The sequence below is a fragment of the Myotis brandtii genome, unplaced genomic scaffold (assembly GCF_000412655.1).
Source record: "Myotis brandtii unplaced genomic scaffold, ASM41265v1 scaffold115, whole genome shotgun sequence".
Classification (NCBI taxonomy): Eukaryota; Metazoa; Chordata; class Mammalia; order Chiroptera; family Vespertilionidae; genus Myotis; species Myotis brandtii.
Genome location: NW_005353967.1, coordinates 15,097,787 through 15,106,335, shown reverse-complemented (window position 1 = coordinate 15,106,335; position 8,549 = coordinate 15,097,787). Strand labels below are relative to the sequence as shown.

The following is an 8,549-nucleotide window of genomic DNA, read 5'->3' as shown; positions in this document are numbered from 1 at the left end:
GCGTGGTGGACGAGGGCTGCCCGGGGCCCTCCTCCCGCCCTGACGCTCGTCCTCCCTCACTGGTGCCCCCCGCACAACCTCCAGCGTGACGGCTGCCCCCGAGCCTAGTCACACGGCATACGCCGCCCGCGCCGCAGCCACAGTCCCAGCCTCGGGGTGACGAGCAGAACCGCCTGCTAACGCTGCATGGCGGGCTTTGGGGTGCGCTGTAGCCAGCACACCCCCTGCTCTGTGAGTGACACGGGAGGATTTCCAAAAGCAAGTTTTACGGCTCCAGGTGTGTATTCATATAAAACCGTAGTTTCTTGCTCTTAGAAATAACAAGCCCCTTTCCCTGTAACCAATCACCATGAGAAATGAAAATGTCTCCGGAAAATAATTCAAAAAGGGAGAGGTAGACTTTTTATAATCATAATAATGGAAATGAATAAATATCAGTTTCCTTCCCCCCCACGTTACTCATAGATAAATTTACTATATATGAACATTTTAAATTTGCATAGATAATAATTATTTCCTAAGGTGGTGATGCCTGTGATAATTTTCTTCCCAGCAGTTTTGACTGCCCTACTTGCAAGTGCTGTGTATATGTTATGAAACTTTATAGCTGTTGTTGCCTTCCAAGCATATTTTAGATAAAATTATAGTACCAATTCTAGAAACTTTTTTTTAACAAATTTATACTGAGATAGCCTATTTGTTAATAAAGTTGTTAATTTTCATTTGCAACAGCAGTTATTTTAAAATACAATTAATTTAGGGCTCACATCCGAGTCATGGCACCTTGAATATAAAGATTTAAAAAAAGGTAATTTATTTAATGTAAACTTTAAGTATAAAAGGATCATTTTTATCATAAGGAAACTGAACATAGCAAGAAAAAGTATTTCAAATAACTAAAATACTCATGAATTCAACATTTTCTAATGTTAATTTGATAGCAGGTAGATACAGTAGTGTATGGCAAAAAGAGCCCTCCACACCCCCCAATAGGAATAGATTACTAAGAAAAATAACAATATAAACCTTCCTAAACTGTAGGTTAGTATAACTGCAGGGAATTTATATCTATCTGGATAGCAACTGTACTTATTTCTACATTTGAAAAGTTCCATCTTGGAATAGGGAGCCTTGATCTATATAAATCAGGGGATGTATGGTGTCTGCATTCTACTTTGCTAAAGAAAAATAATAGGAATACTTTCCAAATGTAAAGGATTATCAAATAATGACAAATGTAAGGAACTATTGACTTAAATAAAAGTGAATTGAAATTTTAATATAAAATAGTTACGCATTAAATAAAGAGATGCGTAGACATGTAGCCTGTTTGTCTTCATACTCTCAGTTAAATTAGAAATACATATTTTAAATAGTAAATCTTCTTACCAATAATAAGGATTTATTAACACAGCAGCTTTTTACTTTTACTTTTCCTGTTATTTGTTTTCTCTTTGCACAGTTTGCACATAAAATAGCAGCCACCCAAGAAAGTTTCCCCTTTATACCCACGTATAATACAGTAATGCTCATATGGTAAAACTTTGAAGAATTGGTAATTTTAAATGACATATACTGAAATTAAAAATAGTAAAAACACTTTGATTTTCATCTCAAAACTTATTACGGATATCTTATATTTTGAGTTTCTGTATTAAATATTTTTTCTTAGGTGAAAAAATTGACCAAGATACAAATTAAAGAATGGTTGAAATTACAAAATAGCATTAAGGGAGAAAACATACCTATAAGTTTTCACCTTGGAAGGAAAAGATGCTTGCTCTGTCAGATGTAACATTGTCAAAACAAGTATGGAGTTAGAGGACAGAGGAGTTATATGCAGATGCTGTCTTTTCTACTTATGAACACTTTCTTTATCTTAAACAGGATTAAGTATGATAAAGTATATCAAAAGCTCATTAGGAGAGCACCTGGCAGATAGTTAGAGGACAATGAAAGTATTATTATATATTAATAAATAAAAGAACAGATGTTTGAGGAGGAATGATTATTTAAAAAAATAATAGGTCTGGAAATCCAAAAATTGTTAAATATCTTTCAAGGCAATTGATGCGTACATAGAAATTCAGTAAGAGAAGTGAAGCAATCTTTTAGGTACAGGCAAACTTCTCAAATAGAATATTTCTGAGAAGTGTTTACATTTATGCTCCTGGAAAAATGTGGGAATTCTTGTTATATTCTTTAACATTAGGCAGTTTAAGGAATTGCCTTCCATCAAACATCTTCAGATTGGCATCAAGGGAAAAAACATTTGGTCAATTAGTATTTGACAAAAGAGGTAAAAATATACAATGGGGTAAAGATAGTGTATTTAATAAATGGTTTTTGGGAAAATAGTGAAACTAGACCATCTTTTGACACCATACACAAGAATAAACTCAAAATGGATTAAAGACTTAAATGTTAGACTTAAAACCATAAGAGTCCTAGAAGAAAACATAGGCAGTAAAATCTTGCACATTTCTCATAGAACTTTTTTTTCTGGGGCAAGGGAAACAATAGAAAAAATAAACTAATGGGTCTATATCAAACTAAAAAGTCTTTGCACATTGAAGGAAACCATAAACAAAGTGAAAAGACAACCTGCTGAATGGGAGAATATATTCTCAAATTATACATCTGATAAGTTGTTAATACCCCAAATTTATAAAGAACTTATAAAACTCAACACCAAAAAATATCAGATTAAAAAATGGGCAAAGGACCTTAATAGACACTTCTTCAAAAAGGACATACAGATGGCCAATAGATGTATGAAAGGATGCTCAACATCACTAATCACCAGAGAAATGCAGATTAAAACCACAATGAGATGTCACTTCACACCTATCAGAATGGCTATCATCAATAAAACAGCAAACAACAAGTACTGATGAAGAGGTGGAGAAAAGGGAACCCTCTTGCACTGCTAGTGGAAATGCAGACTGTTGCAGCCACGTTGGAAAGCAGTATGGAGTTACCTCAAAAAATTAAAAATAGAGCTGCCTTATGACCCAATGATTACGCTTCTGGGAATATATCCGAAGAAACTAGAAACACTAATTTGAAAGAACATATGTACCTCTGTGTTTATTACAGTGTTATTTACAATAGCCAAGATTTGGCAGCAGCCCATATGTCCATCAATAGGTGAGTGGATAAAAAAGCAGTTGTACATTTACACAATGGAATACTACTCAGCCATAAAAAGGAAGGAAATCTTACCCTTTGTCACAGCACGTATGGACCTAAAAAGTATTATGCTATGGGAAATAAGCCAGTCAGAGAAAGACAAGTACCATATGATTTCATTCATATGTTCAATTTACTGAATAAAATAAACAAACAAAATAGAGTCATAAAAAAGAGAGCAGGCAGGCAGCTGTCAGAGGGGAGGGGGTTGCTGGACTGGGTAAAAACGGTGAAGGGATTAAGCAGAAAAAACCACACAAGCAAACAACAATTCATAGACACAGACAACAGTTTGGTGATTAACAAGAGGGAAGGGGGTGGGGGAGGTAAAAGAAGGTATAGAGGGGGTAAATGGTGATGGAAGATTTGACTTGGGGTGGTGAACACACAATACAATATACAGATGATTTATATAATTGTATACCTCAAAACTATATAATTTTACTAATCAATGTCACCACAATACCTTTGATAAAAATGAAAAATAATAAAAATTAAATTTAGGTTTCATTCCACTTACCTATTAGGAGTCAGTGTTCGGATTTTATTGTAACCCATGGGGAATTACATGAAATTGATTCAAATAAACTTTCATGTAATTTTTCATGTTTTGTATGTCATGAAAATTCTTTAGAAAATTAATTTACAAATGAATCCACAGCTTTTCTGGAACAAAGACATTGTGTTCAGAAAGATTTATATTTTAAACACAGTCTGTTATAGCAAAACTTACAGATTAAATATATACATGTATCTTTTAAAATAAATCATCCCTGGAGACAGAAAGTACAAAAGGTTTTTCTAACTTTTAATTTCTGCACCAGAAATTCTCAGATTATAATATCTAAGTATCCAATGCATCCCACTTAGTCAACAGGGCTTTCTGCTATAAAGCTATTTACCCATAAATTTTAAAGCAATAAAAGATTTCCTTATGGAGTTTTCCCTTGGGGCTCTGAAGTTACGTCTATGCTGGACTGCCTCCTTTTTTCCCTCCCTCCCTTTGCATTTTTAGTTCCATTTTCAGCTGTGTTTCTCAGCTGTTACTTTATTTTGTCCTTTGTGTTCATTGTTGTTCTTCCTTTAAGGGCCACTAGGTTGGCAGTTTGTCAAAAGACCAATTTGTGATTTTGTATGTTATGTCTTTCCTAGCACTCCTGTCAGGGAAGATTGAAAGAATTCTAAAATGAGGGCTGTCTCTCCTCTAGTTGGCCTGAAGTGGAAGTGGTAATTTGGGTTTACTTTTCCTAGACTAGTAATGTTTGTACAGTCAGAGAAATGAACTTTAAGGCATGAAAGCTGTGTCCATTTCACAGGACTTGTTGCTTGTGCGGGAAACCATCTCATGGGACTAAACAGAAGGGAAGCTTTCTAATCTGGGAATCAGCTTTTCCTGAGGGGATGCATATTCATATAAATTAGAAAAAAAACACATTAGGGGATTTTATTATGAAGAACATGTAAGTTGATACAACAGCTAAAATATCAATACAAAGGAAAATTTCAGCAATAGCTGTAGATGAATTATTAATTTTTATCCCTTAACACCTTTATTATTTCATCACTAACCCATTTGTCTTCTGCTGGTTGTTAATATTTTTGCTCAAATAATTTGTGTTTCCTCCTCAGAAATATGTTGCAGTATATGGAGTGCATAATTACATTATTACAGATGGGTATAATACTGGAATTTGGATTGTTGAGGGACAGGATGCCATCACATTACTATACTGATAATTTACCCTGATTCTAGTATATCTTAAGTTGTTTGGTTCAAAGGATTAGTTCTTATAAAGTATCACACATCTTTTATTTTTTCCCTCACCTCAAGATTTGAGTAGATGAAATAAAGGCCGATATTACAAGTGCAACAGAAATAGATATAGATATAGATATAGATATAGGTATATAGTTTACTGATCTGTGTCCATAGAATTTTCTTTTATAGGAAACTATAATACTCTTTGCAACAGACTTTAAAATAGAAAGGCATGCCCTAACCGGTTTGGCTCAGTGGATAGAGCGTCGGCCTGCGGACTGAAGGGTCCCAGGTTCGATTCCGGTCAAGGGCATGTACCTTGGTTGCGGGCACATCCCCAGTGGAGGGTGTGCAGGAGGCAGCTGATCGATGTTTCTCTCTCATCCATGTTTCTAACTCTCTATCCCTCTCCCTTCCTCTCTGTAAAAAGTCAATAAAATATATTTTAAAAAAAAATAGAAAGGCATAAGGGTGAAAGAAACAAGGTGAAACTATCCCTAAGTCTTACAGGTCAATTTTAGCTAAGGAAACTACATATTTTACTAGTTAAGTTAATGGAAAATTTTCAATTTAAAAGAAAGGAGTAAGTGAGCAGATAACTCAAGGCTGTATTATTGAAACCATAGAGATGGGCAGGGCTAGAGAGATGAGAGATTTAAATTTATTTGGATAAAGGTTGTGTTACTTTATTTTATTTATTTTTAATATATATTTTTATTGATTTCAGAGATGAAGGGAGAGGATTAGAGAGACAGAAACATCAATGTTGAGAGAGACTCATTGATCAGCCACCTCCTGCATGCCCCACACTGGGGATCAAGCCTGCAACCCGGGCATGTGCCCTGATGGGGAATCGAACTGTGACCTCCCAGTTCATAGATTGGCGCTCAACCACAACCACACCAGTTGGGCAAAAGTTGTGTTACTTTAAATTTTGCAGCAGGGGCGAGGGGTTACAGAGTCAGGGGTGGGGGGCGGTGGGGGGTGGAGGAGAAGGGAAGAAAACCAGATCCTGACCAGCTAAGGCAAAAATAATAATAACTTATTGAAGGTAGTCTGGCATATTTTTCAAAGAACAAACATATCTATGGACCAGCAATGTCAGATTCTCTGCTTGCCTCTTGTATCTATAGACCATCTTTCCCATAGAGAACACGGCTATCTGGTATACCCAAGGTTTACATTTTATGCCTTCAAACATTTCAAGACCAACTCTCCATCTTCTTTCGTATCTAAGACCCAAATTCCTGCAAATGGATGTTACTGGCCCTGCTTGAGTGAGGTGCCCAACTTGGAACACAAGTGCTTAGCTGTGGCAGGAAGGAAGGGTCACATTTGAATAGGACTGCCCTGCACTGGCTGCATGGTATTGGGAGGAGGAAAGAGAGAGGGAGGAGCAATTTCTAGAATAAGCAGAAGGCTAGAGTGACTACCTCAGAGATTCCCACTCTTCATCTCCATCCAACTCATTTGATTCTTGGGATTTAATTAGAAGAGATGATTTGATGTTCAAGTGCAAAATCCCATAAGCTACCCTTATTTTCTCATATGATAGCCATACCTGAATGTTTACCTAGGTTTATTCTAACTACTTAGATATTAAAAGAGTCCTTTATTAATATAAATTTTATAATTTTTTTCTAATAAATTATTCATTTTGAATTGCAGCTAGAAAGCATTGATAAATCTAATGCAGTTTCCTCATTTTACTGAGGAGGAACATAAGAGGGTAAATAACTTTAACCAAAGTCACATGGTATAAATAAGTGAAACACATCTGGGCTGGAAGCCAAGTGTTACTTCTTAGCTAGTGCTAATATCTTGATTTTATTACTTTCTTAGAAATAGTTTATATTTTGCTAAAACAATTTAAGGATGATGGGTTTTTATTTGTACAGTGTCTTAATACAAGTATATGTTAATCCCTGATCTCACTGTGTCCAGTGGTAAGACTTAACAGCAGGCCAGAACTTTAGCTCAGAAATTGAGAAATGTCAGTTCGACACAGTGCACTCTCCTTAGTGAAAGGCCATTTCTGCAACAGAGATGAATTGCAAATAGATCTGCAGGAAAAGCCAGGATTTAGGATGCAACTTTGGATTCCATCAGCTTTCTGATTTAGCTAAACTTTTTCCAGCCCAGTGAAGCACCCCAACTTCTCTTTCAGGTAATTGTTAGAAACACCGCAATAAATATCAACACAAAGCAGATTATTATTGTAGATCATGCAGGGAGAACAAAGGGTAAAATATTTAACTGTAGCAGTGTTTGAGCATATTCTGCGCAGTGAGAAAACCTGAAGTCATTTGGAGAAATAGAAGACCAAAATTAAGTAATTTCTACTCTTAACAAACATATTTGAGATGTTAAAAGCATTTAGTGAAATGAGCAAATACAAGATCAATCTGTGGACATACATAGCTTTCCTAAATATCAGTAAAAACCAGCTAGAAAAGTTAACTAAAAAGATCTTATTCACAATGTCAGTAAATTATAAAATATATAGAAGTTTGGAATGTTCAAGGCACATAAAGTAAACTATAAGAAATTGTAATGAAAGAATTAGTAAAATTGAATGCAGAGATGTAGCATGATTGTGAATAGTAAAGATATTTCCCAAATTAATATATAATTTTAGCATATTCCCATAGAAAACCAGAGAATTCTTTATAGAGCTCAAAATAATGTTTCAAAAACTGTTTTGGCACAATTATAAAATTGTACTCAATGGAAAAGAAAAAGAACAGTGAGGAAGAACTATCTTTGCTAGATACTAGAATTTTAAAGAAATGAATAGAGCATGTTTTCATATGTCTTTTGGCCTTCTGTATGTCCTCTTTTGAAAGTGTTTAGGTCCGTTGCCCATTTTTTTATTGGATTGTTTATCTTCCTTTTGTTAACTTGTATGAGTTCCCTGTAAATTTTGGAGATTAAACCTTTACCAGAGATAACATTGGCAAATATGTTTTCCCATGCAGTGGGCTTTCTTGTTGTTTTGTTGATGGTTTCTTTTGCTGTGCAGAAGCTTTTTATTTTGATGTAGTTCCATTTGTTTATTTTCTCCTTAGTCTCCATTGCCCTTGGAGCTGTATCGGTAAAGCTATTGCTATGACATATGTCTGATATTTTGCTGCCTGTGGATTCCTCTAAGATTTTTATTGTTTTCCGTCTTACATTTAAGTCCTTTATCCATTTTGAGTTTATTTTTGTGTATGGTGTAAATTGGTGGTCTAGTTTCATTTTTTTTTTTTGCATGTATCTGTCCAATTTTTTCAATACCATTTATTGAAGAGACCTCTTGACTCTATTGCAGGGGTCCTCAAACTACGGCCCGCGGACCACATGCGGCCCGCCGAAAACATTGGTTTTTTTACTTCAAAATAAGATATGTGCAGTGTGCATAGGAATTTGTTCATAGTTTTTTTTTAAACTATAGTCCGGCCCTCCAACGGTCTGAGGGACAGTGAACTGGCCCCCTGTTTAAAAAGTTTGAGGACCCCTGACCTAGAGCATTAAAATTCTATCTAAAAATTATTTTACCTTAAGATAGAAAATCCAGTAAAATAAAATGCTTTCACCGCCCCCCCCCCCCCGCACC

General features: G+C 35.4%; 1 long non-coding RNA gene across 1 annotated transcript in view; it reads left to right on the top strand.

Moving 5' to 3' along the window:
- Positions 1-6: 6 nt before the first annotated feature.
- The window catches only part of LOC106728195, a 38,129-nt gene continuing 29,586 nt past the window's right edge, over positions 7-8,549 (top strand). Inside the window, exon 1 of the long non-coding RNA XR_001364467.1 lies at positions 7-277. This is a non-coding gene — a long non-coding RNA (uncharacterized LOC106728195). The remainder of the gene's footprint in view (positions 278-8,549) is intronic.